The sequence below is a fragment of the Neopelma chrysocephalum genome, unplaced genomic scaffold (genome assembly GCF_003984885.1).
Source record: "Neopelma chrysocephalum unplaced genomic scaffold, ASM398488v2 Primary Assembly neopelma1_96936, whole genome shotgun sequence".
In the NCBI taxonomy this organism is placed as follows: domain Eukaryota; kingdom Metazoa; phylum Chordata; class Aves; order Passeriformes; family Pipridae; genus Neopelma; species Neopelma chrysocephalum.
The window spans coordinates 2,326,940-2,349,756 of NW_020925579.1; the positions used below are offsets into that span (position 1 = coordinate 2,326,940).

The 22,817-nt window shown below is 42.0% G+C and overlaps 1 long non-coding RNA gene across 1 annotated transcript; it reads right to left on the minus strand.

Moving 5' to 3' along the window:
* Positions 1-361: 361 nt before the first annotated feature.
* LOC113960920 lies at positions 362-15,579 on the minus strand. The gene is made up of 5 exons (XR_003532150.1): positions 15,462-15,579; positions 15,002-15,101; positions 14,233-14,374; positions 12,353-12,500; positions 362-579 (listed from the first exon to the last, which is right to left on the minus strand). It is a non-coding gene; the product is annotated as an uncharacterized LOC113960920 (long non-coding RNA).
* Positions 15,580-22,817: the final 7,238 nt, after the last annotated feature.

Sequence of the window (22,817 nt, forward strand, 5' to 3'; positions counted from 1 at the left end):
GAATTTCAGGCTTGCTGAGGCTTTTCTGATAGAATGCTTGTCACCCAGGACTTGCTGAATGTCACCAAATGGATTTTGAGGACTGTTTTGAAAAAAGAAACAGGTGAGAATGAGAAATCTGTCTGGGAGTCCTTGCACAGGAATGCTGAGCTCTTCCTTTGTCCTTGCTGAAATTCATATGTGTTTCATGCCAGCTAATGCCTATATAAACCATTTAAATCATGGAGATACACTGAATTCCACCAGCTGAAGATCCAAGCCTATATTCTGTTGATACATTTTGGCATGGCTATAGCCTCAGTCCATTTTTTGTGCAAATGGAGGCACTTCAAAGAGAATCTCTGAAACATCAATAAAAGAGAAAGACTAATGTGTATCATGCAAGGATCTGACCCAAAGATATTAACAGGAAATTCTTCTGCCATTTGTGAGAAGTTCTTGCAAACAAATGCTTTTGTCACTAGAGATGAACTTTTTTCCTTTTTTTGTTTCATCTTTCAGCAAATTCTTTGGAAAATGCAGGTTTTGAGTGGCCAGACTTCTCAGCAGATTCAGATGGGATGTGCAGAGGACTTTTAACTGAAACAAAAATGACACAATAATTCATGAGTACTTAAAGTACCTCTTTGAGAAAAAAAAATTGATCGATACAAATGTGTTTTTAGGTTCATGTGACAAAACACAAAGGAACTGTTCCACTTTCACCTGTCAGTATAGTCATCAGACCCCTGAAACAGCCAAAACTCCCAGGTAAGCTTAGGCTTGCACCCATCGCCCACCTGTGCTCTCTTGTGTCCAATACAACTCTGCTCACTCTTGATGCCTGATGCTTTTCCATTCTGCATGGACAAAATCTTTCAACCAAGGAGGAAGCAAACATATTGAGGATTTGTACAAAGACCCTCTACACCCTGCAAGCTGGGCACTGAAAATCACAGCACCATTCTGACTTAGATATCACATTAATTCAGGTAAGTACTGCTAGGGCAGTCCCACAACTTGACTACTTTCATGAACTCTCAAGCAGTAGGGTCATTTCATTAGCTCACTGAACCAGTGGTCTGAAAGAGACTGCAAGCACTCTCCTTCTTCATCTTCAGCCCACATGCCTGTTAATGTCATGATCCTGAAGAACTGTTTGTGCCAAAGTCATGTTGGACAGAAATTGCCCTCTGACTTCTTCTACCATCTCAGTGGTGGACACTTGATAATTAGGACACCTACTCCCTTGCTATCCTTACCCTTAGCAAGTTTTGTCTCTGACTTTCTTCTTGTTATGGAGGTTTTTTTTCTTTCTCTCTGTATTATAACCTTTCACCTACCCAGAGAATTTCACTTCCTTTGGAACCAACCATTTTCAGTACAGTCTTTCCATGATCCACAACTATAACATCTTGATGGATAAGACAGTCTTTGGAGATGCGATTTTGATAGACAGGTCACACACATGCAGGGGTGTTCTAGCCATGTGACTTCAGGCAATTGTTGAAGAGAAAGTGCAAGAATCTTGTTATGATATGTAGAAGTCCTGTTCTGAAATTTATGCTTCCATTTCACTTTGGTGAAAAAATTAATTTAGAAAAATCCACTTTTAAATTCAAGTATATAATCCACTTCAAGCACTGCTGAAAAGTGTGTTGTTTCCTGGGATGAAAATCATATGTGCTACTTCAGGCAATCACATTCTATGGCCAAGCTCAGACAAAAATATTTGCACTATTGTTCTAGGAAAAAAAACATCCTCTAATCAGTCTGACTGATTGCAGGCTTGGGACATTATTGTTCAGCAGCTCAATTGAAAAAAAATGTACAGTTTTACAGCCCTACTCATCATATTCAGACACATTAACACTTCTGTAGATCTTGTAAATTTTAAAAAGTCCAGGAAGAAGTAATTTCAGCTATGAAAGCTAAAATCATTTTAGTTCTTACTTTACAAATTTCTAAAATGTTTTTCAGGAAAAAAATTCACTAAACCTAGTTTTCCAGAGAAAGATTCAAGATGATGAACCCATCCTTATTTTAATCCGATTCATGGCATATTATTCTTATATTTAGAAGAAAGCCACCTTGAATGACTCCTAAAAGAGGGATTCAGATATTTTAAACAAGGACTTTCTGTACACAAGCAGCACTGAAACACTATCTTTCCCTCCATGAAGATTTGACTTCATTATACCAAATGCTAAAGACTGTCTCACTAGGCAATCTTACACTTTGAGCTCATTTCCTAAAAAGTATTTTGATTTCCTAGTAGTGTAGCTGGCAGCAGAAAAAGACATGCCCTGTATTTTTCCAGTGTTTATTATTTTCCCTTCCTACAGAAGCTTTCTTTTTGCCTCATTACATTTTTCCCATTGCAAATTTTGGTTGGGGGCCAGGGGATTGTGGTTGAGTTCTGCAGGGATTTTTTTTTCCTGGTTCTCTCTCTCTCCATGCATATTTCATGTGCCCATTACTTTAGGTGCCATAAACACAAATTAAAACCAGCATCATTTCTGTCAGAAAGGACCGTATTTCTCTACTCATTCATTATTTATATTGCTTCCTTAAGTGGTGGTGTTCTTGCTTGTTTGTCTCTAATAGAGGACACAAGTTATTTCACAGCCTTTGCTCATTACTGAGATTGGGCTGATCAGGAGCTCCACTGAACTGTAAAAGCAATGAGGCTCATTTCTGTTGATAGATATATCCCTGAACAATGTTTGCTGCTGAATGACCTGTACCAGGCAGCCACAGAAACCGCATCAGCCTCACCTTTCACTGTATGTCATGGTAAGGAGATGATTTGTGTGCTTTTGGACCATTTGAGCATCGAATATTTAACCTCTGCACCTAGAATGGAGTATGAACTTGCATGGTGCATAATCAGTCTCCAATTATGAGTAGATATAGATCTCTCTCGTGTCACTGTGTCTGGTCTGGTGAACCTCACCTTCTTCTGGGGAATAAGTGCATTTAAAAACCATTTAACTTCCCTCTCTTGCTGTTTTTACAAGGGAACTTTCAGATTATCTCCAGTCTAATTTTTACCAAGCTTCCTATTTCCATCTTGTACTTACACATGGTCAGATTTGACTCACCTTTTCTTTTTTAGTGCCAATATTATTATTCTCTGATTACATAGTTCTTTCCACCAGAGCACGTTACAACCAATGTACCTTGAGGTCCAGAGTCTAGCACATCTTACTTCGTTATGCTAAAAATGTGTCTGTGCAGCTGAAACAAAGACAACTCCACTAATCTTGACCAGTGGTCTCTGAGGCCTGCAAAAATCATGAGACTAAAGTGCCTTGCATTTTCCTAGACAAACAGTAGGAGTTTGTTTCCTGCAATCAAAGCTTCTGTTTTTCACATTTTCAATCTGTTCCACACAAAGTGGAAAATCCACACATTCCCTTTGAAAGAACAGAGATGAGCTTCTCTACATGTCATCTGAATGAAGACTGAAGCACTGAGAAAAACATATGTTGCTATGAAATTCAAAATAAAATTGCGAGACTTGACCACACCACATTCATTCTCATTTATACCAGTAGATAAGAAGGATGAGTAGGTCTATGTCACCATATGCTGCAAGGCCATCAGTGAGTTCATCCTGAAGAGGTGCTAGAGGACTCTCATCTGTTACTAGCACAGTCAGTAAGGACACTATCTAAATGCAAGATTCCCATTGTACAGGTCATTTGAAGGACACTTTATTTCCCCCTCAACACCTACAGTGCTATGCATGTTTTGTTGAAGGAGAGGTAACAGCTCAGATCTGGTACACTCATCTTTATAATTTTGGTGAGTCTTATAAGGACCAGAGCTTCATTTTGAGAGCAACCTGTGGTTTCTGATGCTGTCATTGACAGCTAACCTTGAAATGAACCTGACCTTCAGCAGGTCCTGTTCTTTTGGAGAGCTGAAGGGAGAATCAATAAATGCCTTGGCAATGGCTGTTTGCTGTTGGGCTGGGGTGTTTCCTTGCTTTCAATATGTCACAGCTAAGAGTGGGGATGGCACAGCATTTCCCCTGCAGGAGTACAGCCTACTTGGGAAGAAGGGAAGGGGAAAGAAAGGGGAGGAAGAAGAAAAGGAAGGAGAAAGGAAGGGGAAGAAGGGCAGGAAAAAATAGGGCCATGAGGGGCAGTGCTGTGCCAGGCAGAAATTAAATACCAAGTATGGCCCTAAAACGTCCCATCCATTTCCCTTCCACCATCTATCCTTACTCTCACGGGACTCTGAATAACAGAGATGACTCTTACTATAATAATTACAAACATTTTCACCCATTTCCACCAGCTCCTTTCATCTTTTTCTTTTTAAGGAGTCCTTTAGACACCAATCAAAGCTCTAAAACATCAGAGCTCTATCAGAGTAGAGGAACAATATTTAAAATTAATTAGTAAAACAATATCAGGCAGGTTATTAGCCCCTGGTGGTGCAAAGCCATCACTCTCTCTCCATGTCTTCTGCAGGCAGCAGCGCAGCCCAGGCCACCCGAGCTGTTGGCAGGGCAGGACAGCACTGCCACCAAGTGCAAACCCAGATCCTCCACATCCCAGTGCCAACAAAACAATTTTTAAAAGCCCATATTCACACTCTCTTTTCAGTCCCTCACCTTAATGAAATTGCCACAAGTCCCACAGGTTGGTTTATTGGGTTTTGCAGGCTATAATTACTCCGCAATTTCATAACTGTTACTCTGTGAATTATTATCTCTGCCTGTTCCTTCACACATTGTTTTTAATCACCATTTTTAAGTAACTCTGCAAAGTGCAGAAATCTCCCACTAGCGCTGAGAAGAGAGGGTAGAATAGGGCTTCAAGACTTAAAAGACAAAATAAGGACCTGCCTACGTTGAAAATACAGAATCTAGACTTAGAAGACAAAATTAGGTCCTGCCTATGTAGGGATGCTGAGGAAAGGTAAGCTGAGCTAATTCGAGGTTTGGATTTAAATTGGATCAGGTAAACTACATTACATTGCAAAGTGGATTAAAAGAAACAGAATTAAAGCCTATTTTAAATTAAATTTAAAAAAAAAAGTCACCTGAGTGAGGTAGCAATTTAACCAACACATTTAAAGGAGAATTTTATTAACTTTCCTGCAGGTCCTGTCCCTGCACAGACTAGGTCCAGATCACAATGCAAGTGTAACCAGAAGTGGCTGGGAAATGATGACATTCCCACCTGTGGTGCTCTTTGGTACTGGCTTGCTGAAACTAATTTTGTTCTGCTCTACACCTGTGTCAGAGAAAGCAGCCTGGCTCCTGCTTCAGTTATCTGAATGCTAGACAAATAGGCACTGTCTCTGTTTTTGGTTTACGCACATGCCAATGGGGAGGCTACTGTGCTCTAAAAAGGTAAATAATGAAGCAAATGCTTATGAATTACTCTTGTCTGTTCAGCACTAAAAGATGTAAGATAATAAATGGAAAAAAACATGCTCAGTGGCCTAAGTAGGGACAGATAGATCAGTTCTTATTCTCCTTTTGTCATTATATTATTATTAGCAATATAAGTGTTCGTGCTTAGCGTTTAAATATTTGTACTATCAGTAAAATCAAGATATCCAAGCAAAATTCTCTATAAATATGAAACAATTGAGAATCTGAGCTCCAGATACTTGTTTTCAGACTCGAGCAATACTAAAGAACTGCAGCTTGATTCTGCTTCATCACAGTCTCCAAAATCAGCCTCTGCCTGGTTCAGTACTCTGGATGACAGCAAAGCTGTTCAGAATTGCCATGAACAATATCCTTAGCAAGGCTAATAAGCAGTTCCTTCCTGGCTCAGTTTCACATCACAGTTAAAGGTCAGGGAAATGTTAAAGGCTGTTCCTAAATATTACATTTTATTCCCAGCTTCATAACAACAGAGTGGACTCTACAGTGGTATGCTATCATCTGTTTCTTGATGGTTGGCTGTACTAAGTCATACTGCTACCTACTTTTAATAAATATATTTCCACTAGTGTTCTTCATAATTCACATATTAGACATCAATGAAAATAAAAGTTCTGAAAATACCTTCACTGCTTCTTCCTTCTATTCTTCCACCCCAACTAAGGAAAAATTAAATTTAGGAGGGAAAAATCACTGAGAACACAGAAAGCAAGGTGAAAATTCACTTGCTTAATTGAGAAAGAAGTGGCCTGGACAAGTGGTTACATGCCGAAACAGGCAAGGCAGGAAATTTCTCTTAGGCTTGCTCTGACATGGCCGCATGTGATTCTGCCATACACAATCTTTTCTGAGCATCTGTGCCTCTCTCAGAGCCTGTAAACCATTGCAGCAGCCAGTTGTGAAGATGCTACCAGCACCAATCACAACCAAGTTATGCAGTGTGTGCTTCATGGGAAGAACCCAGGTCAGGAAGGGACAAGGCTGCTGGGGCTGATGAGGCACCATGGCAAAAGTTGTTTGGAGTCTTTAGATGCCCTGTTGTGGGCAAAGATTCCAAATGCAAAATAGCCCGAATGTTTTTTCCGAGAAAAAATGTACCCCAGGCATGTGCTTTCAGCTCAAGTCATCACAAGGGTTTTCAAATTCAGTCAGGATCTTTAAGGCAGCAGCTGTAAACAAAGGCAGAAAGAGATGGACAGTATCGGACCTTAAACCAGTTTCAGAATAAACCTTGGCTGGATTTTAACACTAAGCCTGTTGGTGCTCGGAAGTGAAGGAGCCCAGCCAGGTAGATAAACAAAGGACATCATACTCCCAAGCAAGTGGCAAAACACAACAGCCCTGCAAGGGGAAAATGGACGTAAAGGACTCATCCCAAAACTGAGGTCAAAGGCTGGGCAGTACTTCTTGCCCTGCTCCAGAGAGTCAGCGAAGAGATGCTTTCAGATGCTAGCCTTTGGGACAGAAAGGTAAATACAGCAAAGGACATCATGCAGCTGCAGGGAAATACCAAACACACTTTTTAGTACAAAATTAATGAAATCGGGGGAAAGATCCTGATTAAATCTATCTTTTTAACATATTCCTAGGGAGAAAAATAATGCAATAATAAAGCAAAGATAAAGAGAAAGCCAGCTTACAGAGGGCATTTACACAGGTGGGATAAGCCCTTGCAAACGTCCAGTAGGGATTAATTGCACTTTGGCAGAGATGGACTAGATGACTTACTGTAACAGTTCTGGAGGCAGCTAACAGCCAAAATAAGTCATAATGAAAATGCAGGTGGGAAGCTTAGTGTCACAAAGATTCACAGCAGAAATGGCTTTGTTCTTCTGCATGATAACAAGGAAAAGCACAAAGGGGTGAATTAAGGACACAGAGTTGATTTTGCATTTTATTTCATTATTTTTGTCAGGTTATATTATAACTTAAACACTCCTAAGAGGTATGACTACTTTGTTGACTGTAAAGTTTGTATCTGTTTCTTTTCTTTTTTTCCTAAGTGGGTGGGGAAAATACCTTATAATAGATTATTAAATCTTAAATGGCTGATGCAGCTTGGCAATAAGCATCTTTACATGGAAGAATGTTGTTTGAAATAAGTATGTTTAGTGTGTTCACTACGTGGATATATCACAATTATTTATTCAGGCGATCATATCTTTTAAACAAAACAGCAATCTTCATATAAGAATGATTTATTTACCTGTCCTAGTTAGAGCAGCTGGGACCAGTTCATCACTGTGTGGGTGTAACCCAAACTGTGTATTCTACACCCTCTATGTCATTTCCCAGGAACTGTTAACAACAGACCATTTGCAGCAGCTGTTCAGAGCACACCTGACCCCTCAGGCTATAAGCTGGATGTTAGGAAGCCTGTGAGATAGGAGGATGTTCCTATTCTCACACCAGTGACTCAGGTGTGATGACTCCCCTCCAAGGAGTCATTAGCACCTCCACATCCAGCCTGAGGGGTCATGTCTACTAATGGGCCACCAAGGATTCCAAAAATATCTCATGACTCACAATCACCCATTGTGGAATTCCCCCCCTTGGGGAGGTGCTGGCCATTTCCACTCGAACCTGAGTGTATATAATCTTGGGGTCTTGGGACTTCTGGGACCACTCGTCAGATACAGAGGAGGACCAGAACCTCGACCGGACTGCAACCACCACCCTCGACCAGATTGCAACCAGCACTCTCACCAACAGGTCCTTCTTTCCTTTTACTTTGGACTCAGGGGGATCACATGGGGCTCAGCACGGGAGCCAATGAACACCACTCTGTTCGTGCCCCAGGGTGCTAGGTTATACATCTGGGTTTTGTGGGTTAAAACCAATTGTTTGTCCATATAATTGTATTTATTGTATTATTTTTACTAAATTGTAACTCCAACTTGTAATCTCCTTTGAGTTGGGTTCATTTCTCCTGCTGGTTTACCTTTAAACCAGCACATTACCCTAGAGACTGGAAAAGCTCTCAGGGAAATGTATATTTAGACATCTCCAAAAAGTGACTTATTTACCCAGTTCAATACATTAAATCTGGAGATTAGATGATTCACCTGACAGACATCAAGGCCTCCCCTGGAACTGTTCCATTCTGATAAGCAAATGTGCATTTCATGCCTGCTTACCAGGGAAAAATAACTGTATTTGCACAATATCTTGTAATGACTCTAAAGAGGTGTTTAAACCTCACTAGCATTTTCAACCCCCTACGCAAAAACCAAACAAACACAAAGACAGTCAATATTGTCTCTATACAGTAGGGTATTCAGCTATGATGGGACTTTGATTCAGGGTTGGTGAGCATTTATATCTCTGAGGCATCTGCTGTCTTCAGTCATTTTGTCTTCAGTTTGGAGCAGGCAGTCTACAAAGAAAATGTGCTTCTTAAAAATGTAATTGAGTCCTTTGTCGTTTAGGGTATTCTGACTGAGAGCACATGGCTGCTACTCATGTAAAGGAAAGCAATATTTCTACTAAAGATAGAGTTGTTTATATTGAAAGAATGCTATTCCAGGCTGTCTTTTCAAGGTGGCTTGAAAAAATTATGTTAAGTGCAATAATTAGGAGGAAGGGAAAATCAGTGTCTTAGTTTAGCATGGGAAGCTAGATCACCCCTACAGCCAGAGCTTATACTTTTCCCAGATGGCTATATTTCCCCAATGACAAACTCAGTACTGATTTTTTTTCCCAGCTCTCTAGAATTTAGACAGGAAAAGAAAGGACAAAAAAAAAAGACAGAAAAGAAAAAAAAATGTGACAAGAATTCAGACAAACTCTATTGGTTCTCTTTTTTCCTCCTTATGTACAAAGGATGAATGCCAATGGTTTGGACACCTCCAGTAGGAAGGTCAGGAGTTCCAGAGCATCTGAGTGGAAGAATGTGGAGCCTGATTCCAGAGAAATATGAGATGCTTTGGTAAGCAGCAACAGGGTGGCAATTTGCATAAGAGACTGAAGATAATATTGATACTGTCACTTTCTGGAAATGGCAAACCATTTTTAGAATTCTAAGTGGAAACTATTCAATTTTATTGAGCACATTATGGGATATTCAATGTAGAGGCTGGAAACTGAAAGCAGCAGGAGAATCAAAGGAGTACAAAGAGACAGGACCAAAACAAAAAAGCTAAGTAAAGATGCAAAGGATACATTGCTATCAAATTTTCCACTCACCAAGGTTTCTCCTTCGGGACCCCTAAGGAGACAATTTCACACATTGGGGAAACAGGGGCATGGGTATGGGAAAAGCCAGATTTTCAGAATGAGTTGAAACACAATGAAAATGGGACAAAGTAAAATGGTGTACGTTCCCTTGGCTTTATGACTACATTAGATGCAAGCTTTACTCCACAAGAGGCACTCTGAATTACTCTCCTCACACAGACTTACATGTCCTTCTGTTCCAGTGCACCACTTCTTCAAACAAGCTCTTCCTTTTCTTTTTCTGTCTCCATCTCAGTACACACTACCAACTTGCAACACTGTGGATGTCCTCTTTCAAACTTCTCACTGCTGGGGGTTCCAGTTTTCCCACTATGGTTATCTAGTTATCATAGTTATCAGAGTCATCATGGATGTCCAAACAAAAAATATGGAGGAGAAAAGAAGTCCCTATACTAAATTATGGTTTTCAATCATGTAATCGTACTATTTTGCTCCTATAAGACATAACACTTTTCATTCAAAGACCTCTGAGCTTCTAACTGACTAATTAAGTTACAAAATGTCCCTGTGATCTAGGAAAGTATTGAAATGGGTGAGTAAACTAGTACAGATGAGTAAAGTCATTAGTCAAGATGACTAACAGATGAGAAATGTACTAATAGCGAGTAATTGCGGTAAAAGAAAATGAGCTTCAAATAGGTTAGCATAGTGATTTTTAGAGGATATTTCTGAACACCTGCCCTCTTTCATATCCAGCAGAAGCTGTGATAGCTCAGGAGTGTCTAAAAACAAGACTAGCTCTGGCTTACCTAGGTATATTAAGAGGGACAGAAAAGATACTTTTGAAACAAAAGTGTGTATGTGGCATAGGTACACAGGGCTGAATGGACCACCTGAATAATAGGCTGAACTGAGTCCACATACCCACCTATGTGGACAACCACAGAAACTAGGTTAGCCTAGGAGTCCCTACAGACCATACATTACTCACCACCTGTCTTCAATGTCACCTGTCATTTTAGATGCTACTGGCACAGAAGCCTCTACTGAGTGGATTTCAGTGGTGTTTGGCTCCAATGAATGATTGCCTTCCCGTTTAGACATCTTTACTGAAACCACACAGGGAGGCTGCATTGTTCTGACCAAGACAACCATGGTTCTATTCAGTCATCCCATGCTAAGTTTTCCTGCACTCTATGGCTCACCAGCACCTTCTCAAGAAGTAAAAGGAGAGAGGAGCACCAAGAGACAGTATCATTTACTTCCCCCGTTGAGTAGTGAGGGTACCAAAGGGCTGATGGACGCAGAGTAATGCTTAGGTAAGACTGACAACTATTTCCTCCTGCTTCATACACATAACCAGCACCCACCTGTTTTCCTCCCACTCAGAGATATTTTTGAAAGCTTCTTCTAGCAAATTTCTGCACCAAAATTAAACCCGTATAGCAGTCAGGCTTACTGCCGTGTTCCCACGTCAGCTGTGTGTCATGACAACAGATGATAGAAATGCTGCTTATTCAGGCTTAGGGTGCATGTGTTGGGTTTTTTTTCTTCTTTTTTCTGTGTTTTTTTTTCTTTCTTTTTTTTTTAATTTTAATAGCTTTAAAAAGAACTCTGAACAAAAGTGCTTGCTCCATGATGCAGCGCTGAGCTAAGGCACAGAGGGCAGGTATACCTGCCCACATGCCAACAGGCAAAAATAAGTAGAGTGGGTGAGGTTTCCTGTGACTCTGTGGGGGCTGAGGGAGAAATACTTTGAGGAGAAAAGGAGATGACAAGACAAGGGAAAATAGAGAGGCAGAAGCAGAAGTGCTCCCGCTTCACCCCACTCCTTGGCCCTGCATCCCTCCCCTGTAGGCCTTCAGCAATGGGGCAGCTTCATGCCCAACACCTGGGTGTCCCTGTACTTCTCCATGTTCTAAAGAAGGCCGAAACCCCCCTTCTTCGGGGTGCTCCTAGGCAGACTCCAGCCTGAACCACCAGAGAGACCCTCCCTGCCTCACCCTGGCCTGCAGTGAAAAAAGGGCATTTTGGATTTCCAGGATGGTAAATCTTGCTCTGCAGACATCATCTGAGTCATTCCATGGGAGTAAAGCACTGCTGAATGAAAGTCTCCTCACATGAAACAGTGTTGTTCCCACAAGACATAATTTCTCCCAAGACAGACCTGGAGATACTCCTTTCTACTCAACAGCTGAACTCAAAATTTTTACGTCTGCCCTTGTTTTTGGTGTGAGTTATTTGTTTGATTTTGGTTGGATTTGGGGGTTTTATGCACTGTTAGGTTCTAAAGGAAGAAAAAGAAACAAACCTAGTAAAAGCAGGGTCACAGATACTTTAGTATCATCCTATGTAAGGGCAGTCAGAAGCTCAGAGAGCAGGCCTTCTCCAACTGCAACTGCTGCAGTTCACAGCTCATACCTTAGTAATCATCACTTTCGTTTCTGTTTCACAGCATCACAAAAGACAGCAAGTAACCCCTGAGCCAAGCAAGAATTTAAACATATCTTTGAGGCCTTCCCCATTTAGAAAATCGCTTGTGTCTGTGTTTGATACTAAGGGCTGCTTCTGAATATAAATGCTTCCCTGAATCAGGGCTACACAAGTATCAGAAGCTTAGATCAAGGAGTTGATCTGTCCAAATCAGACATTAGAGGCATGATGAAATGCTGCAGATCTTCTCTTTAATGAAACTTAGTTTATGAAAACCCTTTAATAAAGCTGCAGTGAGTATATTTACATTCCCAAAAGAGAAGAGCTGTCTTGAAACAGAGAAAAAATTACCACAATTAATAATATTCTGATATTCTTCATAATGCCAGTAGATTGCAAATTTTTGTTGAGCTGTTCATCATTTTGAATTTCCATGGCTCCCTTTATTCCACAATCACATCTTCACCCGCTGAGGCACTTTAGGGACTAAAATTCATTGCTGCATATTAAAAATAGCAAATGAATCTCATTATTTCTTTTGTATGTCCCCAGTTTATTCAGCATACAAAAGACAAAATCAATACCATCCTGCCTGAGGAACAGGGTTATTTTGGGTTGTTTTTTTTTTAATCCTGCAGATTTTTGGCTTTACTCCTGAAACTGTGATGCGCTGCACCAATATATTTTCACTCTATTCATTTTTAGATCATCTGCATTTTGCTGTGCTAATCCTGGATGTTTAATATCAAGCAAAATAGTATTTATATCCCATTCATCTCTTTCTCTAGCATCTCCTGTGTATCTGCATTTTCATTTTCCATTGCCAAAAATCTGAGAATTCAGAAATATTGAGAAATTATTTTCTTTTCAGGGGCACAGATCCAAATAAGCACTTACACTTAAGCTTATGGATAATTTAAGGTAAACTTGGTCTTGAGGAGCTGAGGTGCTTCCTTGAGCTGAGACAGACAGAGGATAAAGAAGGGAAGGGGGTGCTCCTACAGGGTCTACCTTTTGGGGAGAGCTGGGTCCCATATACCCAGATAGAATTACTAGAATTTGTTTGCCTTCGGTTTTAGAAATGGAGTGTGGTATTTCCTTTCCTTCCATCTTTTAGCACTTCCACAGTTCCCTACTGGTTTCTAATAGTTGTAAGTGACAGAAAATTATTCAGGAAACAGCATCTTTAACACCTCAGGATGCGTGTCATCCAGGTGACCCATATGCGTCTAGATTTTTAATATCTTTGTTCCCATTCCTTTTTTTTCCCCCTAGGTTATTTCTTTTGCATTTACAGCTTCTTTTTTTCCCCATCCACTTTGTGTATTATTTTTGTTCAGATGAATGCAAAGCAAGTTCAGTGTTTCAACCATACTAAGTCTCTGTTAAAATTCCATCCCAATTTATTAAGAGATGGACTTTCTACCAGGTACTAAGTACTACTATTTCCTCAGCTTACTGTTACAATCCTTTCTATTTGTCCTGATGGAGGCAATCCACTTTGCTTTTCTCTTTTCTCTGAAATCATCAGTTGCCTAATTACTCTATATACATGGATTCTTGTATTACTCAACTACTATTCACTGGTTTGGGTTATTTGATTTTATTATTCTTGATCCTGAACCATTAGACTTCCCATTTTATGACAGAATTCTTTCTAGTAAAACTTTTTTCATATGTTTTACTCTTTGCTTTAATTTTAAGGCAGAACAGAAAATACAAAAAATACAGTTTTTCCTTCTTTCACCATTTCTTCTGGGACTTTCCCCTAAAATGTGAACAGACTTTTCCAGTAAAGCAAAGCAGATGTTTTGCAATACCTTTCACAGTTATAAGTCTCCGACAAGCTACATATTGTACATGTGTCCTGTGCTGCAAGCATTCTATGAGTATGTTTTCTTAACCAGTCTCAATTAAGTTAATAGGAATATGTATTGCAGTAAACTAAAATTCTTCCTGCTTGGGAGAATACAAGCTTCTCTTTGCATTTCCATATATATTTCTCCTTTTAGTAAACTGATTACAAGGAAACCATATGCATACTTTCAGTGCATCTTGTGATGCAATTTGCAAGGATGTGGGGTTTATTTCTTTGATTTCTACTAACTTATGACTCAGGTAGCTAAGCGATGTGTCTAAACTCTAACTAAATGTTTACGAATTTGAAAAGAAGTGGAAGCCTAATATGAACTTATATTAAATTTATCTTGAGTGTACTTCAGACGCAGTACCTGATTGCATCCCAACCAATGTACCTGAAGTACAGTCATCCTTGAAAGATAACATCTTGACTTTTTCTTCCTTCAGAAAATACAAACATTTTCAGTTTGCTTCTGTTCCCTTTTTCTTCCACTGAGGCAATGTTTGTTCTTTCTATAAAATGGAACCAAACAAGGCTATTATATGAGTCATCAGAAAAGAGCAGCAGCAGTAGATGGTCGCTGATGGTGATCAGTCTGAATTGCTTACTGCCCCCCTGCTGATCCCTTGGAGACTTTTGCATCTAGAGGACAACTGGGACTTGTCTGGGCAACAGCTTTTGTGGCCATGAGACAATAAGCAAAACCAGTTTTACCTGAGAACTGTTTGCATTTCCAAAACACTGCAAGTCTAACATTGTAGACTACTTCCTTAGCTGATTGCAAAACATCATACACTAGTAACGGCAAGTGCAGGTTCTCCCTACCAAGTATAATACAGGATACATCCCTAGCTAGTCCACAATACACATATATTGCTAGATGTTAAGAGATGTCACATTGCTGCATCAAAAGGCTTCCTATTGTCCTTAAGTTGATAGTTCAATCAATTTATCATCAAGCAGCATAAGCACCCTTCCTGCTTTTATCTCACTATGAAAGAAAAAAAAAAGAGCAGATGCATGTGGCCGTAATTCTCATATCCCATCACCTTTTTTTTGTATGAAGAAATAGCATAATATCAGAACAGTCATAGGCAAAGAGAACGAGAAAAGAAAATTCAGTCTCTTTGAGATTTTACCATGCAGAAAGTGTCTTCTTATTTCTCTGCAACAATTCAGTACTGCCATCTGAATTAGTTAGAACCTCACATCCTTGTACAGTTGGGCATCTGACAATAGCTGGAGTAAAAAGATTTTGAGGCACACGTCATCAACACATACATAAAAAATTAAAAAGCCTAAACAATTCCAAACAATGCAAGGAAATTACTGAACTTAAAAAGTATTGAGAAATGTGTTCCCCCTCTTGAATCAAATGGCAGTATGAAAGACATTCAGCAGACCTCAGCAGCTTACACTACAGAAAGCTTGTCGTTCACGGATGTGTTCCGCAGATTCTACTAATCAGCAAGAAAGATTTGTTCGTTCTGTATTTTAAAACAGAGGGAAGGGGTAATCACAATATTGAAGCACTACTTTCAGGTTCCTAAACAGTAATTAAACACAGCAGTAGAAGCAAATTAACAACATTTAATGCACGTAACAAGTCGTAACAGAGAATTTCGCTGACCCCGTTAAGCGACGCGGCACAGGCCTCGAGTAGCACTGCTACTGCAGCCAGGGCGTTCGCACGGCAACAAGAGCTGGGATCCGCGGCTGCCCGGGACGCCCTGGAGCCACCGCCCCGCACACAGGCGGCGGCGGAGCGCCCTCTAATGGGGAGTGGGGAAAGCACCGCGGGGCCTCGGGCTGCGGGGTGGGGGGACTGCGGGACTGCGGGGGCTGCGGAGCCGCGGAGCCGCGGGGGACGCGGAAGCCGCAGGCTGCTGCTGCAGGCTTGTTGGGGCTGCGGGGAATACGGCGACTGCCGGTGAGGGACACTCCTCCCCCGCCCCGCTCTGCCCCCCGCCCCGCCGGCAGGAGACCATCGAGGCCTTACTTCGCCCCTAGCCTGTGCCGAGCAGTGCTTGTTTATCCTCCCGTACAGGGAGGGTGGGAAAGTGCCCTTGAAAGGGAAGATTTTGCAGCACTCTGTGATCTCCAAGGGATTTTTGGCAGGTTCTCATCAACTTGGGGAGCCAAGAACATTTTGTCTCTGCATGTCACATGCTTCCCTCTTGTTTTTGATGCCGTGTGATCTCAGGGGCCAGTGCTGTCTTGGGGCATCACAGGGGGGGTGGTGGCTTCTACAACAGTCGGGTCCCAATTAATGGGGAGGGTAAGGACAAAAGTCCAGGGCACAGGGATGCTTGGCAGGATGGAGGCAGTAGGGATGGGGGTGACTCCGGGTGACAGAAATGTTGACCCAGCTCAGCCTCTGGGTCTTTGGGGAAGCAAGAGACATACTTGGAAATTCTTCTGTTATGAGAGACAAAAATTCCAGTACGAAGTTATCAAGCATAGGGTAAAGGGCCTGGCCAGGCATTTTAGCAGAAATTTGTAGCTGTGGCAGTCAAAACAATACATTCTGGGTCAATAAAAAGGGGTTCAGCAAGAGTCACCTGCTGGTGCAGGCCCTCACCCCTCATCAATGCAGGCACCTACAGAGGCCAGGGGTTGACTCCATGCCCAGGGCTCAGGAATGCCTCACATCACTTGACAGCTTCTCTTAGCCAGCAGGGATGAGCCTGTCATCCATGGTGACGCACCATCATCCTTTGCTGAAAGTCCTCAAGTCTACCGTGGCACTTTGGCCATGCACCAAGGCGTACCCTCAGTCCGAAATGCACATCTTCTGGAGACATAGCAGACACCAAAAGCATCCTCAATGCACCTAAAGGAGAGATGAGAGGGAGGTAAGGGGTGAAAGCAGGTCCACATCTCACTGTATCAGCTGGACTCCACGCTGTTATCTGCAGGGGCCAGCAAGGGGGAGAGGAAAGACAGAGGCTGGTGTCACGTACACCCTCCTCTGCTCATCCTCAACCCACAGCTCACACTACAGGAGGGATCATGCTCCTGTGGGCACCAGTGGTCTAGGAAAAGCAGCTTTCACCCATTTTGTGGGTAAAAATGGAAGAACCTGGAGAACAAAGGCTATTATTAATTCCCATCTGTTGAAAGGAGACTGCAGCTGTTTTGAGAGGTTTTCCTGCAAGCTATGCAGATCTGCTCAGAATTTTAATGGTTGTTTACCAACCAAAGCATGCCACTGAGAGAGCAAGACGTTTCCAAGCAAACACGGTGTGAACGTCATTTCAGCCTGGAAATAAACCTCTTCTTTCTTGCAAACATTTTTCTAGATGAGAAAAGATGGTTTTGTATTTCATTCTTTCACTTTTCAGCTGTTCTTGTTAACTCATCCTTTCCCATCTAAGAAGCATGCAGAAGAAGAGCTATCTTGAAATATGCAATGCATTTTTACACACACAAAAAGCCTTGTTAACCCCAAACATTCTGTGTGGTCTCTGTGGGTAGCCCCATCAGCAGTTGTAGTAGTATGTTCCGGTAAAACTAGTATTTGACCACAGAGCCTAGCAAGCTCTGAGGAAAACACCAGCATACAAGAGATTAAAAGAAGGGGAAAATGAAAAGGCTTTGTTATATTCTGGGCAATGACAAGACATATGGCAGGCTTTACATTTTCTGCAGTGGTCATAACTTCAAGAGGATTGTTATTGCTAAGAAATTAACATGTCTTTAGTAAAACTCTCTGGTGCATGTTATTTATATCAGGAATTAAGTCTCTGCAATCATGCCTGTGCTTTATGGCTATAACTATAAGCCATGCTTTTGTGATATTAATACATGCAGTTTGTCTGTGACATATATATTGTACATAGCTGAAAGAAGCACTAGAGAAATGCCTCAGATAGATACAAAAAAATGAAAGATTTTTCACTACAAGACATTGGCAATCCAAGCACTTTTCCTTTATCCCAGTGGACCTTGAACTGTCTGACCTCCAGAAGGTATTTACAGCTGAAATGACAGTCCCTGAACACATCCTAGCATTCCTGATATCGCTGCTGTAATTGGGGGATGGGAAAGATCCACTATCACCCTCCATTTAGCCAAGAAGTTATGAGCATCCAGCATTTAGAAACAGCTATGCCTGAGAAACTGAAAAGACGAGAGGGTTAAATAACATAGTAAGTGGTCACCAGGAAATGATCAGGAAATTAATATGACATTGAGATAGTGCTAAGGAGAGGGTTGGACAGCCTGCTGCTGTTCCACCAGGTTATGCAACTGAAAATATTAGTGAGAAAATTAAACTATTAATCTTTCACTAAGACAGAAGCGAAAAGCAATCTGGACAGTATGACCTTCTAATCTCAGTTAAGTCAACACATAAACAATAAAAATGGACTAATATTTCATGGAATTTTGTTTTAATGACTGTAGCGGTTCAAGTTACCATGGGATGTTTTCCTGTAATATGATAGAATCCCACTAAATGGTCATTATTTGACTTCTGGTAATGGAGACACTAAAGGTGTCCGTGTATCTTGTGTTCTATTACAGGAGTCCAAAAGGTAGATTAGGCTACTGAGATGGGTTTCATCCACATAGACTTGAATTTAATCTCCCGTAATAAAAGGTAACCTACAGTTTTGTAGGCAAAGTGAACTTCTACTTAGTGCTAGCTAATTCATGGCAGCTACCTTTTAAAACGGCATGTGAACATGAACAGCCGTGAACTTGTAGATATTGGGAATTATTAAATACACTTTTTTAGAAATATAATACTGCCCATTCCTTACAAATAATTTTTTCTGTTCTGAAGTTCAGTCTGCAGCATAACACAAACAATGATTGAAATAAGTGTTAAAAAAGAAACACAAACAGATGGGAAATCAAGGGAGTGATAAACACAGTAAAGTAAATGGCATAGCCTAGATTCACCAGAGATAGCAACTGAGTAAGCCAAGAGAAGAAATCATCCCTCACTGCCCAGTGTTTTCCTTATTAAGAGTGTTGATGCTCTCCCATCTTTTAGAAGTGTTAAGTAGGACTTAGTAATATAATCCAGCCACCCCCAATCTTCTTTATGTATTCTGGCATCCATAGATATGATCTCAATGCATCTATGCACTTTGATTTACTATGAAATTTTATCAAGAAAACACATTACCTGAACATAACCTGATTTAATACACCCTTGATTTTACCAGTGCACTGTCTGCATGTATGTACAGGTAGATAAATAAATCACAGAATCATAGAATACTTTGTGTTGGAATGGACCTTCAGGGATCATCTAGTCTAACCCCCCTGCAATGAACAGGGACATCTTTAACTAGATCAGGTTGCTCAGAGCCACAACCAACCTGACCTTGAATGTTTCCACAGATGGGGCACCCACCACCTCTCTGAGCAACCTGTGCCAGTGTTTTACTACCTTATCATAAAATTTATATCTGGTCTAAATTGACCCTCTTTCAGTTTAAAACCATTACCCCTTGTCCTATCACAAGTCCTACTAGAAGGTTTGTCCCCATCTTTCTTGTAGGCCCTTTTCAAGTGCTGACAGGCTGCAATGATGTCTTCCTGAAGCCTTCTCTTCCCTAGGCTGAACAACCCCAGCTCTCTCAGTCTGTCTTCATAGGAGAGATGCTCCATCCCTCTAATCATCTTGGTGGCTCTGCTCTAGACTAGCTCCAACAGATACATGTCTTTCGTGTGCTGAGGATCCCAGAGCTGGACACAGCACTCCAGGTGGATCTCATCAGAGTGGATTAGAGAGGCAAAATCACTCTGCCTGCTGGCCACTCCTGTTTTGATGCAGCTCAGGACTCAACTGGCTTTCTGGGCTGCAAGTGCACATTGTCAGGTCATGTCTGGCTTTTCGTTCACCCTCAAGTCCTTCTCTTCAGGGCTTCTCTCAGTAAGTTCTTCTCCCAATCTGTATTTATGTCTGGGATTGCCCCAACCCAAGTGCAGCACTTGGCTGTGATAAATCTCAAGAGACTCCCATGGGCCCACTTTTTGAGCTTGTCCAGGTCCCTCTGGAAGGCATGCCACCTCTCAGGAGAGTCAACTGCACCACTCAGCTTAGTGTCATCTGCAAGTTTGCTGAGGGTGCACTCGATCCCGCTGTCTGTGTCACTGATTAAGATATTAAATAGCACTGGTCCCAACATGGGCCCCTAAGGGACCCCATTTGTCACTGATCTCCACCCCTTAAGCCATTGACCACTACCCTCTGGATGCGACCACAGACACAGGACTGGAAGGGATACTAAGCAGGTTTGCAGATGACACAAAACTGGGAGGAGCTGCTGACTCCGTTGAAGGCAGGGAGGTCCTGCAGAGAGACCTCAACAAATCAGAGGTCTGGGCAATTACCAAACAGATGAACTTCAACAAGTGCTGGATTCTGCACCTGGGATGGGGCAACCCAGGATGTATCCACAGACTGGGGAATGAGATGCTGGAAAGCAGTGCCAGGACCTGGGCGTCCTGGTCGATATCAAGTCAAATATGAGTCAGCAGTGCCCTGGCAGCCAGGAGGGCCAACCGTGTCCTGGGGGGCATCAGGCACAGCATTGCCAGCCGGTCAAGGGAGGGGATTGTCTCATTCTGCTCTGCACTGGTGCAACCTCACCTGGAATATTTTGTGCAGTTTTGGGCATACAATAGAAGAAAGATATTAAGCTCTTAGAGAGTGTCCGAAGGAGGGCAACGAAGATGGTAAAGGACCTTGAGGGGAAGCCATGTGAGGAGCGGCTGAGGTCGCTTGGTGTGTTCAGCCTGGAGGAGACTGAGAGGAGACCTAATTGCAGTCTACAACTTCCTTGTGAGGGGAAGAGGAGGGGCAGGCACTGATCTCTTCTCTCTGGTGACCAGTGACAGGACCTGGGGGAATGGCCTGAAATTGTGTCAGAGGAGGTTTGGGTTAGATATTAGGAAAAGCTTCTTCACCCAGAAGGTGGCTGGATACTGCAACAGGCTCCCCAGGGAAGTGGTCACAGCGCTAAGCCTGTCTGAGTTCAAGATGTGTTTGGACGATACTCTTGGGCACATGGTGTGACTTTCGAATGGTCCTGGGCAGGGCCAAGTGTTGGGCTTGATGATCCATGTAGATGATCTATTCTTACTCAGCATATTCTGTGATTCTGTGATCCCGTGATCTAATCAACTCCTCATCCACTGAATGGATGATTTGATGGATACCCATCAAATCCATAACTCCTCAATTTAGGGAGAAGGATGTTATGGAAAACCATGTCAAAGGCCTAACAGCTGTCCAGATGGTTGACATTCATAGCTTTTCCCTGTCCACTGTTGTAGGCACTCCATAGTAGGTCTACTCTCATAAGGAAGTGTCCCTTTCAGTCAGTGCTCTGCAGCCCAGTGCAGTACCTGTAGACTTTGAGTGATACGGGAACGGGCATGTAGCAGTGAACTAGCTCCTCACTTCCTTACACAAAACTTGCCCAGGAATCAGTGCTGGATAGTTTTCTAAACAAGTGTGACCCACAGGAGCAGTGGGAAACATCCTTATTTCCCATTTTGGATCAACATCTGTGAGGGATTGGATTTTTTAATTACTTTAAAACATTGCTACTGTAGCAGCCTCCTGCCAGGCGATTGAAGATAAAAGCTGAGAGGAGGAGGTCATAGCCCACAAACTGTTAGCTCTGTGGAGGCCCAGGAGCAAGTCTCTGCATGTGTGATGCTTATCTAAAGGAGGGCAGTGGTGACTCTCTTGGTGTGTGATGCTTATCTCCCAAGAGCCAGGCCATGTCAAAGGCCTGAGCCAGACCCTCTGTGCACACACCCACCACTAACCCAGAGAAGGCCTCACTCTTAGCAGCAGTGCCTCTGAAGCACCTCCATGCCCAAGCCTAAATGACTGAGCAAAAACCAGCACCTCCAGCCTCTGAAAAATCTGCATGACAGTGCAAAAACAGCACCCCCACACATACACATGGGGAAGGTACCATGAGGATTTCTTAGGGTATATAAACTTGTCAGATTTTATGTTTCACAGGATTCTTTCCCCCACCACTCCCCAACAGACCAAGACATCAGCAATACAAGCAACAATAACCAAGTTCATCAGAGACATCTGGGTGGTGAATATAAACTCTTACTTTTTCTCTCTCTTTCTTTCTCTCTTTTCCCTTATACATTTTCTTGGATGGTATCTTTATGCATTTTTATTACTGTATTACTATAGATAATAACAACCAAAATGGCTACATACTTGTTTTCCTTTGCAACCAAATTGTTCTAAAATAAACCCTATATGTATCTGTAAACACTGATCATCTAGTATTGATTTACTTTAATTCACCCCAAGGGATTTATTAGAAAAAAATAAGAGTTACTTTTTCTGCAGGGTAGAGTGTAACAGTGTCCTTTTCAGATGTGAGAGCCCATTGTCTGACTGTTGCAATGCCCTGGGAAATACCTTCTCTCTCACTGCTTCAGGACCTGTCTTCTCTACCTCAAAATGCTAAGCACTCACTGAATTCCCTCATCCTTATAGTAGCTCAAAACCATGCCATCTAATCTGTCCATGCCACTCAAAACACAGCTCATGCACCTTATCACTGCTGCCACTTGGGACAAAACAGTGTACAGTGTTAGTTACAAATGCAGGGCTTTATGGACACAAGACATGGGTCGTGACATGGGAACCAAGGACTCTCAGCCAGAGCTACAGCAGTTTCACATGAGGAGCAAAGAAGGTTTGAGCCGAGGTGTAGGAGACAAGCATCCCTTGGGATGAGAAATTCTCATGTGCAGTCAAAGCATTTTGTGCTCAAGGGGGTTTATTGGTCTGCACCGCTACAGCCAACACAAAAAAAGAAGAGAATCTCTACTAAATGAGCTGTGCTAAAGTATTGCAAAGAGTTGGCAGTGAGGAACTTCAGGCATGGCTTCTGTGAGGAGAGGTCAGAGCTATCCCATGCCCAATGTGAATGGTTCCAACCAGCGCTC